Raw genomic sequence first — 12,315 nt, forward strand, 5'->3', positions numbered from 1 at the left:
TATTTTAAAAAAAAAAAAAAAAAAAAAAAATAATTCTTTTTATATCTAGATCATAATATGATGGACAAAAAAATGATAATATAAAAATATATTAAAATTATTTAATAATAAATTATAATATATATATATATATATATATATAATATAATATTTGTATTATATATTTATTGTATTTAAAATCACAATTAAATAAAATATTTTTTAATTATTAAGACTGATTTTTATTATTTTTAAATATTATTGTTTTAAAAAATACTGACGAGGAGTTTAAGAAAATTGATTCTTTCACTATGATGTAATGATCATTTTGATAAGTAGTTTAAAAGTATTTTATAATGCAAAATAAAATATAATAATCTTAACTCTAATTAGATGTTCACATACTTAGTAAGAAACATTCGAATATTTATAAAAAAGAACTATTAGTAGGAATATGTAATTATCTTATAAAAACTGAAACAATTGAATATATATACAAAAATAACTATTAAATTAACTACAAATTTATATTATGATTAGATAAAATATATATTAAAATATAAAAAACATAAAAATAAATAAATAACTTTATATTTATATATAAATAGATAAAAATTAATTAGGACTAATTTTATATACAAATAATTTGAAAGATCTTAATTAAAGCATGAACTGATTCTAATAAAAATAAATAAAATAAAAGAGAACTAATAACAGACAAAATGTTCCAGTCATCGACAACAGCGCTATGAATCTATATCTGCATGAGTCCTAGGAACCAATACCCAGTAACACAGGATTATGTTCCCCTTAAACTTTACTTTTAGTGATTAATATATAGTTGCTTAGTTTTTGAGCTTCGTGAATACCGGGTTGTCTCTGATTTTTTTAATTAAACATCAACCTGAATTCATGGTGGTTCAAAGCACAAGATTTAGGTAAGTGTTCCTTGAAATCTATTCTGCTTCCTAAGCTCTCTCTTACATATATGTGTGTGAGAGACTGAAACTGATCACAAAGCAGGTCTAAGCTTAAGCTTCCGGTCAAAAGCTTTCTACTGAGGCTGCAAGCTCTGTAAAGCAGGTCTTGTTCTGTCTTCGATTAATATTATTATTAAACATTTTCTAGATCTTATATATTATTAAATATAGATGATCAATTCCATGGATTTTTGTTTTGTTCTTTGAAAATGATTTCTAAGAATTTTGTTTGATTTTTTTCCCTCATTGTTTCATAATTTAGATGATCAATTTAATGAATCTTTTTGAAAACTTTTTTTTTTCATTCGAAAGTGCTTATTTGACGTAAAATGTAAAGAGTAATATTTGGCTAATGTTCGCTGCAGAAGAATATAAAAATGAAAAATGTTAAAAGGATTATTAAAATTTATTGTTTTTGACTATTATTTAGTCATGAATTTAATTTTTTAGTCTAGTTATTATCTCATATTTTTAAACATTATTAATAACTAATTAATGATCAAAAATAATAAATTATGACTATATTCTAGTATTTTTCTATAAAGATATCAAAAGACAAATATTTTTTAAACAAACATTAAAATAGCCAAAATATTTTTATTTTGGAATAAAATCTGACTAATTTTATGTTTCTCAAAAATTAAAGATAATAAATCAAAATTATAAACACAATTATTTTATCTTATATCTATCTTAATATCTTTGTATTTTCAAACACAATCTTTTCGCTTCTCACCAAACTGTTTCCTTTCACTTTTTTTGTTTGTTCGAGTGGAACCAAAGTAGTCTTTCTATCAATCATAAGTCCCCGAACTAACCTACCCCTTTTTTCTGCTTCTTGTGTCCTGTGTTGTGTGTGCAAAACAGCTATTGCGAAAAAAAAACAAAAAAAACAAAAAAAAAAGTCATATAAACAACAACAATTACTACTCGAAGTGCTTTGAGGTTTCAGCATATTCAGAATATTCAGAATATTTGTCCTGATAGTGGAACTTTGAAAAGAAAAATGGATGGTGGTAACTTACCACCTTGGAAAACAACTGGTTCATGGTGGCATCATGGGCTAGAATTAGAGGATGTAAATGAAAATGAAGAGTTCAACAAAGTGGTTCTCCTATCAACGATACCTGCTATACCTCAGCCACCAACACCACTTGAACCCATGGAGTTCTTGTCAAGGTCATGGAGCCTCTCTGCTTCTGAGATTTCAAAGGCTCTTTTAGATAAACAGAAGCGAAGTTTCTATGACAAGAATCAACACGTGTTTCTTGATAGTGCTGCTAATTTCGCACCTCAACTTGTAGTAGTAAGCCATGCTCCTCTCTCACCATTTAATTTGCAATTATTGATTTTGTGAAAACAATATATTAAAGTATTATGTTATGTATATATAAAAAATAAATCATCAAATCAGTTATTGGTATAAAAAATATATTAAAATATAAAATATATATTAAAAATAATAAATTAACCAAATATGTAGTTATATACAAATACATAGAAGCTGATTTCTTTTTTTTTTTTTTTGAAAATAGTATTTTTGGAACAAAAACCCTATATAATTCTTGTTTATTTATGAAGGACATCAAAACGTTCCTTGTAAACAAAAGAGATATTTTGGCCATTAACTTTATCATTTTAAGATAATAAGACTCATCTGTCAATAAATTTGTGAAATAGTAATGAAAATTAGTTGGATGAGAATTTTATTTGTAATTTGTGGGGGTTATAAATCCCCATAAATTATTAATAAATTTATTTTTAAAATTTTTTTTATTGGTACTAGTCAAGTGGAGAAAGACCATTGTTAAAAATGATGTAAAAAAAAGTAATTGCAGTAGAGAATATTTGTACTGGTGATAATGATATTAGTAGGGAATATTTTTCTTTGATTTGCAGGCAGGAAAGATGACAACTCCTTCATCAAATAGCAGAAAAATGGGAAGCATTGGAAAATGGTTTCATCAGAAGCAGAACGGTGGAAGTGGTAACAACATGAATGTAAGGAAGAAAGACAAGGCGCGGCTCGAATCGTGTCGAGTCCATTCTGCTGTGTCTATTGCAGGGTTGGCTTCAGCCTTGGCTGCTGTGGCTGCAGCGCAACAGAACTCTAACAATCGCTCGTCTAATTCGAAGCTGAGCCTAGCCTGGCTTCGGCCATGGAGCTCGTTGCGTCGCATTGCGTTGAAATGGCTGAAGCGGCTGGAGCTGATCATGGCCGTCTGGCTTCTGCTGTGAAGTCTGCTGTTGATATTCAAACCCATGGAGATCTCATCACACTAACTGCCGCTGCTGCAACAGGTCATTTCTCAGCTTCTGGAATTAGTTACTATTTTTAGCCGAGAAAGATTTAAGCAGCAGCAATTCTGACCTCAAACGAATTCAATAATTGGATTAATCAGACAAAACGACACAATCAACTATTTATTTTGACTAGTTTTGTCCAACTAATTCAATTTTAATAGATATTAAATTAGTTTCTCTATTTCATTATTAGAGAAAGGTAATTACATTCTTAGATACTTCTAGAGTTTTTTTTTTTTTTTAAATAGAAGAAACCAAACTTATGTTTCATCAGTTAAATAATTTTCAACTTTTTTGGATGAATTATGAACAATATCAGTGATTATTATCAGTTAATTTATTTTGATTTGTTTTTATTTTTTCCCTTGGAAATCAGCTTTGAGAGGAGAAGCAGCACTAAGGGCAAGATTACCAAAAGAAACAACGAGGAATGCATCAATAAGTCCTTATGATAAGGGAGTGGCACAATCTCATTCTCATTGGTTTGCACCTTTTGACCACCAAATGTTGGAACATCATCCACCGTGTGTGGGAGAATTGTTGCAACTCACACGAAAAGGTAAAATTGGAAACCCATTTTCCATCATTATATTCCATTTTCCAATTATTATTTATTACTTTCTTAAATGTGAGGCACACATGCATGTATGATAAATATAATAGGATTTTTGGTGCATTGGGTTTGCTTTATATCATTATTTCTAAGTTTGCTTTTTGACCTTTTTTCAGGCGCACTAAGATGGAAGCATGTCACTGTTTACATTAACAAGAAATCTCAGGTATATATCAACTATTAACAATTATTCATGTATGTGATGGATGGAGGTATCAATTGCACAGATGAGCAACAATGTTTTATCTGAATTTTCATGATTCTGTTTTGGCATAGGTCAAAATTAAGATCAAAAGCAAGCACGTGGGAGGAGCCTTCTCCAAAAAGAATAAATGTAAGTGTTTTTAGTTATATAGATCCCTTAATGTTTACCTTCATCCAACCTAACCGTTGGTATTAAAATAACATGTAATTTGTATGAAATATTATTGTTATGTGACAAAAGTTTGACTTAGTTCTTCACTTAACTTGAAATTTTAGAAACTTAAATATTTTTTTTTTATAATTATTTCTAAGTATATTTAAAAAAATTATACTGTCATATATCATTTTGATAGTAGTTATAAAATTTTTAAAGTTAAATAGAGGATGCATGATTAAATTAAAAATCATCCTAACAATAACAATAAGTAATTGAATATTTTTATTAGGTTCTAGCTAACAGATTGTATTTGTGACAAAAATTGTATACTTAGGTGTGGTATATGGAGTGTGTGACAAACAGGGTGCATGGCCGTATAGAAAAGAAAGGGAAGCATTGGAAGAGTGTTATATTGGCCTCAAAACAGCACAAGGCCTTTAGAGTTCAAGTGCAAGAGTAAATTCCACAAGATGAAATGGGTTGATGGGATTGAGGCTCTACTTCGTAGATCCAACTCTATTGAAGCAATAGATACTTCTCTGGAAATTTTATGTATCAATGACAGCATATGAATCAATGAATTTGAATATATTTATATAATTATATATATATTATGTATTATATTATTATGCATGCGTCTAAGTAGAAGAGTAGGACAGATAAAAATTATGCCAAAATGCATGTACTCTTTTATGGCGGCTGTATTACCAGTTTACCACTATGTTAAGAAAGTAAAGCAATAATGTTGCACTGGCCTAATCACTTTCAGTTCACCATTCAAAAGAGAATTCCTCTAACAATCAAGCCAACAACAACTCAACAAATATTTTTAAAATATATTTTATACTCATTAATTATCATTAATTAATGATTATTTAAATTTTTAAATTTTAAAAGATACAAAATTAATAATTATTAATTATTTCTTTTTATTTTAATTTATCTTTTATTATTTATTATGTAAATCCTAATTTTTTTTTTAGAAAAGCGTCTAAATTCTAAAAAAAAAATACTAAAATATAAGATAAAAAATCATCCAAATCATAAAAAAATACAAAACATAAAAAAAATTATCCAAAACTAATAAAAAAAACATCTAAATCCTAAGAAAAAACATACAAAATATAAGAAAAAAATATCAAAAACTAATAAAAAAATCTTTCAAATCCTAAATAAAAAAAACCGCATTAACTAAAATAAAACAAAAAAACGCATTCATTGGTAAGAGTTACAGAAAAACCTCCTCATTAGATACTTAAATAACAACAATACCATTTCAGAAACATCCAATCAAATGGAGAAAAAAACATCCGCTTAGTATAAAAAAAAAACATTCACACGAGATTAACAAAATACAATTCACTTACATGGAAAAACAAAAAAAAAAACGAAACAGCGTCCTCTTTCCCCCACTTACCTTAAAAATAGATTGAATTATTATCACTCACATCAATTAACGGGCTATTCAATCCTCGTTCCGAAATTGATTGCTCCATGGTCGAATGCTCTCTATTGGAAGTCGTACACTGCGACGTCGACTTCTTTGTGTACAACAGCTCGGCGGAAAGAACTCTCTAACCACCGCGAATGACTTTGGTCAAAGATGCAGCCGCGTTGTGGTCCTTGCAGCGAAAGGCGATCAAGCAATGAAAAATAATGGCATCCCGATGATGAACGGTACGCTAATGGCGGCAAAAACGACGGAGGTGGGAATACGGTGGTCACGCGGCATGGTGGTCCTTGTAGCAGAACGTAATCAAACAATGAACAACAATGAAACTCCGATCAGGAACAGTAACGCAAAAGGTGACTGATGAGCGGATAATTTATACGCTTTTTGGCATTGTTTTTAGTATGTTTTTAGTAGAATCTAGTTACTTTTAGGGATGTTCTCATTAGTTTTTATGTTAAATTCACATTTCTGGACTTTACTATGAGTTTGTGTGTTTTTCTGTGATTTCAGGTATTTTCTGGCTGAAATTGAGGGACTTGAGCAAAAATCAGATTCAGAGGTTGAAGAAGGACTGCTGATGCTGTTGGATTCTGACCTCCCTGCACTCAAAATAGATTTTCTGGAGCTACAGAACTCAAAATGGTGCGCTTCCAATTGCGTTGGAAAGTAGACATCCAGGACTTTCCAGCAATATATAATAGTCCATACTTTGCCTGAGTTTAGATGACGCAAACTGGCGTTCAACTCCAGCTCTCTGCCCAATTCTGGCGTTCAGCGCCAGAAACAAGCTGCAAAGTGGAGTTCAACGCCCAAACTGGCACAAAAACTGGCGTTCAACTCCAAGAAGGACCTCTACACGTGCAACACTCAAGCTCAGCCCAAGCACACACCAAGTGGGCCCCGGAAGTGGATTTATGCATCAATTACTTACTTCTGTAAACCCTAGTGACTAGTTTATTATAAATAGAACTTTTTATCATTGTATTCAAAGTCTTGGTTACTCCGGTTCCCCTCTGGGGCCGAGACCAACGAACTCCATTATCACTTATGTATTTTCAATGGTAGAGTCTCTGCACTCCATAGATTAAGGTGTGGAGCTCTGCTGTTCCTCAAAGATTAATGCAAAGTACTACTGTTTTTCTATTCAATTCAACTTATTCCGCTTCTAAGATATTCATTCGCTCTTCAACCTGAATGTGATGAACGTGACAATCATCATCATTCCCTATGAACGCGTGCCTGACGACCACTTCCGTTCTACCTTCGACTGAATGAGTATCTTAGATCTCTTAATCAGAATCTTCGTGGTATAAGCTAGATTGATGGCGGCATTCATGAGAGTCCGGAAAGTCTAAACCTTGTCTATGGTATTCCGAGTAGGACTCTGGGATTGAATGACTGTGACGAACTCCAAACTCGCGAGTGCTGGGCGTAGTGACAGACGCAAAAGGATAGTAAATTCTATTCCAGTATGATCGAGAACCTCCAAGATGATTAGCCATGCAGTGACAGCGCATCGGACCATTTTCACAGAGAGGAATAGGATGCAACCATCGACAAGGGTGATGCCTCCAGACGATTAGCCGTGCTGTGACAGAGCATTTGGACCATTTTCCCGAGAGGATTGAAAGTAGCCATTGGCACCGGTGACATCCTTACAAAAAGCCAGCCATGGAAAGGAGTAAGACTGATTGGATGAAGGCAGCAGGAAAGCAGAGGTTCAGAGGAACGAAAGCATCTCTACACGCTTATCTGAAACTCTCACCAATGATCTAAATAAGTCTTTCTATCCTTCTTTTATTATTTATTTTCAAAAACTCCATAACTATTTTATATCCGCCTGACTGAGATTTACAAGGTGACCATAGCTTGCTTCATACCAACAATCTCCGTGGGATCGACCCTTACTCACATAAGGTTTATTACTTGGACGACCCAGTGCACTTGCTGGTTAGTTGTATCAAAGTTGTGACTGATGAGCGGATAATTTATACGCTTTTTGACATTGTTTTTAGTATGTTTTTAGTAGGAACTAGTTACTTTTAGGGATGTTTTCATTATTTTTTATGTTAAATTCACATTTCTGGACTTTACTATGAGTTTGTGTGTTTTTCTGTGATTTCAGGTATTTTCTGGCTGAAATTGAGGGACTTGAGCAAAAATCAGATTCAGAGGTTGAAGAAGGACTGCTGATGCTGTTGGATTCTGACCTCTCTGCACTCAAAGTGGATTTTCTGGAGCTACAGAACTCAAAATGGCACGCTTCCAATTGCGTTGGAAAGTAGACATCCAGGGCTTTCCAGCAATATATAATAGTCCAAACTTTGGCTAAGAATAGACGACGCAAACTGGCGTTCAACGCCAGCTCTCTGCCCAATTCTGGAGTTCAGCGCCAGAAATGGATCAAAAACCAGAGTTGAACGCCAGAAATGGATCAAAACATGGCGTTCAACTCCACAAATGGCCTCTGCACGTGGAAAGTTAAGGCTCAACCCAAGCACACACCAAGTGGGCCCCGGAAGTGGATTTATGCATCAATTACTTACTTATGTAAACCCTAGTAGCTAGTTTATTATAAATAAGACCTTTTACTATTGTATTTTATCATCTTTGGATTATCTTTTGATCCTTTGATCATCTTTGGATCCTGGATTATATTTTGATCCTGTGATCACATTTTGGGGGCTGGCCATCTCGGCCATGCCTGGACCTTCACTTATGTATTTTCATACGGTAGAGTTTCTACACTCCATAGATTAAGGTGTGGAGCTCTGCTGTTCCTCAAAGATTAATGCAAAGTACTACTGTTTTCTATTCAATTCATCTTATTTCGCTTCTAAGATATCCATTTGCACCCAAGAACGTGATGAAGGTGATGATTATGTGTGACGCTCATCACCATTCTCCCCTATGAACACGTGCCTGACAAACACTTCCGTTCTACATGAAATAAGCTAGAATGAATATCTCTTAGATCTCTTAATCAGAATCTTCGTGGCGTACGCTAGAACGATGGCGGCATTCAAGAGAATCCGGAAAGTCTAAACCTTGTCTGTGGTATTCCGAGTAGGATTCAATGATTGAATGACTGTGACGAGCTTCAAACTCGCGAGTGCTGGGCGTTAGTGACAGACGCAAAAGGAGGGTGAATCCTATTCCAGCATGATCGAGAACCGACAGATGATTAGCCGTGCTGTGACAGAGCATGTGAGCATATTTTTCACTGAGAGGAGGGGATGTAGCCACTGACAACGGTGATGCCCTTGCATAAAGCCAGCCATGGAAAGGAGTAAGACTGATTGGATGAAGATAGCAGGAAAGCAGAGGTTCAGAGGAACGAAAAGCATCTCCATTCGCTTATCTGAAATTCCTACCAATGATTTACATACGTACCTCTATCCCTATTCTATTATTTATTATTCGAAAACATCATTATCAATTTATATCTGCCTGACTGAGATTTGCAAGGTGACCATAGCTTGCTTCATACCAACAATCTTCGTGGGATTCGACCCTTACTCACGTAAGGTATTACTTGGACGACCCAGTGCACTTGCTGGTTAGTTGTATCGAAGTTGTGAACCATGGTATTGGCACCATGTTCTTGGCGCCATTTCCAGGGAAAGCAAGAGCCATGAATTTTACATAATCAAAGTGTAATCGCGATTGCGCGTACCAAGTTGCTCACGTTGCCAGGGATTGTTTGAGCCTGGACATCACAATTTTGTGCACCAAGTTTTTGGCGCCGTTGCCGGGGATTGTTCGAGTTTGGACAACTGACGGTTCATCTTGTTGCTCAGATTAGGTAACTTTCTTCTCGTTTTCTTTTCAAAAATTTTTCAAAAATATTTCAAAATTTTCTCATCTGTTTTCGAAAAAAATAATATAAAAATGTTTTCAAAAATTTTATTCAAAATTTTTAAGAATGAATTCTAGTGTTTCATGAAGCATGTTGAAGCCTGGCTGGCTGTAAAGCCAGGTCTAATTCCTTTAGGAATGAGTATGTCAGGCGTGTCATGTCTGAATTACATGCTGAAGCTTGGCTGGCCATTGGCCATGTCTAGTGTTTTGGACCGAAGCTTTCATTGAAAGCTTGGCTGGCTAGTGAGCCATGTCTAATTCCTGGACTGAAGCTTTAGACTAAGAATGCAAGATTCCTGGAATTCATGTTAAAAATTTTGGAATCCTTAATTTTTCTTTTTCATATAATTTTCGAAAAAATCCAAAAAATATTAGAAAATCATAAAAATCAAAAATATTTTTCTGTTTCTTGTTTGAGTCTTGAGTCATATTATAAGTTTGGTGTCAATTGCATGTGCATCTTGCATTTTTCGAAAATTTCATGCATTCATAGTGTTCTTCATGATCTTCAAGTTGTTCTTGGTAAGTCTTCTTGTTTGATCTTGATGATTTTTTGTTTGTGTCTTTTCATATTTATCATATGCATTCTTGAATTCTTAGTGTCTAAGCATTAAAGAATTCTAAGTTTGGTGTCTTGCATGTTTTCTTTGCATTAAAAATTTTTCAAAATTGTGTCTATGATGTTCATCTTGACATTCATAGTTTTCTTGCATGCATCACATGTTTTGATCTAAAAATATCATGCATTGCATCATTTTAGTGTTTTTCTCTTGCATCATAAAAATTCAAAAATAAAAAAAAAAATGTCTTTCCCTTTTTCTCTCATCAAATTCGAAAATTTGGGTTGACTTTTTCAAAAATTTTTAAAATCAAGTTGTTTCTTATGAGTCAAATCAAATTTTCAATTTGAAAATCTTATCTTTTTCACAATCTTTTTCAAAAATCAAATCTTTTTCAAAATTCTTAGTTATTTTCAAAAATTCCAAAAGTATTTTTCAAAAATCTTTTTCTTATTTTTATATCAAATTCTCGAAAATAACATAATCAATTAATGTTTTGATTCAAAAATTTGAAGTTTGTTACTTGCTTGTTAAGAAAGATTCAAACTTTAAGTTCTAGAATCATATCTTGTGATTTCTTGTGAATCAAGTCATTAATTGAGATCTTAAAAATCAAATATTTTTCAAAATTAGTTTCTAAAATATCTTCTTATCTTATCTTTTTCAAAAATATCTTTTCAAAATATCTTTTCTAACCTCCTAACTTCTTATCTTTTCAAAATTTGTTTCAACTAACTAACTAACTTTTTGTTTGTTTTTTAACTTTTTCAAAACTACCTAACTAACTCTCTCTTTCTAATTTTCGAAAATATCTTCCCTCTTTTTCAAAAATTTCTTTTTAATTAACTAATTATTCTTATTTTTATTTTTGATTTTAAAAAAAAAATTCGAAAAATACTAACATTTTTCAAAAACTATTTTCAAAAATCACTAACTCTTTTTTAAAAATTATTTTCGAAAATTCCTTCTCTCCCATCTTATTCTATTTATTTATTCATTTACTAACATCTCATCTCACATCTCAACCCTCCTCACAGTTGTGTTTCTTCCATTATATTACATTCTTTGTCTCCCCCTCTTCTTCTACTCACACAGGGATCCCTATACTGTGGTATAAAGGATCTCTATTATTATTATTATTTTTCTGTGCCCTCTTCTTTGTCATATGAGCAGGAGCAAGGACAAGAACATTCTTGTGGAAGCAGATCCAGAACCTGAAAGGACTCTGAAAAGGAAATTAAGAGAAGCTAAAATACAACAATCCAGAGATAACCTTTCAGAAATTTTCGAACAGGAAGAGGAGATGGCAGCCGAAAATAATAATAATGTAAGGAAGATGCTTGGTGACTTTACTGCACCTAATTCCAATTTACATGGAAGAAGCATCTCCATCCCTGCCATTGGAGCAAACAACTTTGAGCTGAAACCTCAATTAGTTTCTCTGATGCAGCAAAACTGCAAGTTTCATGGACTTCCATCTGAAGATCCTTTTCAGTTCTTAACTGAATTCTTGCAGATATGTGATACTGTTAAGACTAATAGAGTAGATCCTGAAGTCTACAGGCTCATGCTTTTCCCTTTTGCTGTAAGAGACAGAGCTAGAATATGGTTGGATTCTCAACCCAAAGACAGCCTGAACTCTTGGGATAAGCTGGTCACGGCTTTCTTAGCCAAGTACTTTCTTCTTCAAAAGCTGAGCAAGCTTAGAGCTGATGTTCAGACCTTCAGACAGAAAGAAGGTGAATCCCTCTATGAAGCTTGGGAAAGATACAAACAGTTGACCAAAAAGTGTCCTTCTGACATGCTTTCAGAATGGACCATCCTGGATATACTCTATGATGGTTTATCTGAGCTATCAAAGATGTCACTGGACACTTCTGCAGGTGGATCCATTCATCTAAAGAAAATGCCTACAGAAGCTCAAGAACTCATTGACATGGTTGCTAATAACCAGTTCATGTACACTTCTGAAAGGAATCCTGTGAGCAATGGGACACCTATGAAGAAGGGAGTTCTTGAAGTTGATACTCTGAATGCCATATTGGCTCAGAATAAAATATTGACTCAGCAAGTCAATATGATCTCTCAGAGTCTGCATGGAATGCAAGCTGCATCCAACAGTACTCAAGAGGCATCTTCTGAAGAAGAAGCTTATGATCCTGAAAACCCTTCAATAGCAGAGGTAAATTATTTAGGTGAACCTT

General features: G+C 33.2%; 1 non-coding gene and 1 pseudogene across 1 annotated transcript; one reads left to right on the forward strand and one right to left on the reverse strand.

Moving 5' to 3' along the window:
- The first annotated feature begins 1,958 nt into the window (after positions 1 to 1,958).
- On the forward strand, positions 1,959 to 4,837 carry LOC112720796 (VAN3-binding protein-like; annotated as a pseudogene).
- A 6,973-nt stretch (positions 4,838 to 11,810) lies between these two features.
- LOC112724818 (small nucleolar RNA R71) lies at positions 11,811 to 11,918 on the reverse strand. Its single transcript, XR_003163963.1, has one exon. It is a non-coding gene; the product is annotated as a small nucleolar RNA R71 (small nucleolar RNA).
- Between the last annotated feature and the right edge of the window lie 397 nt (positions 11,919 to 12,315).

Source organism: Arachis hypogaea, chromosome 11, assembly GCF_003086295.3.
Source record: "Arachis hypogaea cultivar Tifrunner chromosome 11, arahy.Tifrunner.gnm2.J5K5, whole genome shotgun sequence".
NCBI lineage: Eukaryota > Viridiplantae > Streptophyta > Magnoliopsida > Fabales > Fabaceae > Arachis > Arachis hypogaea.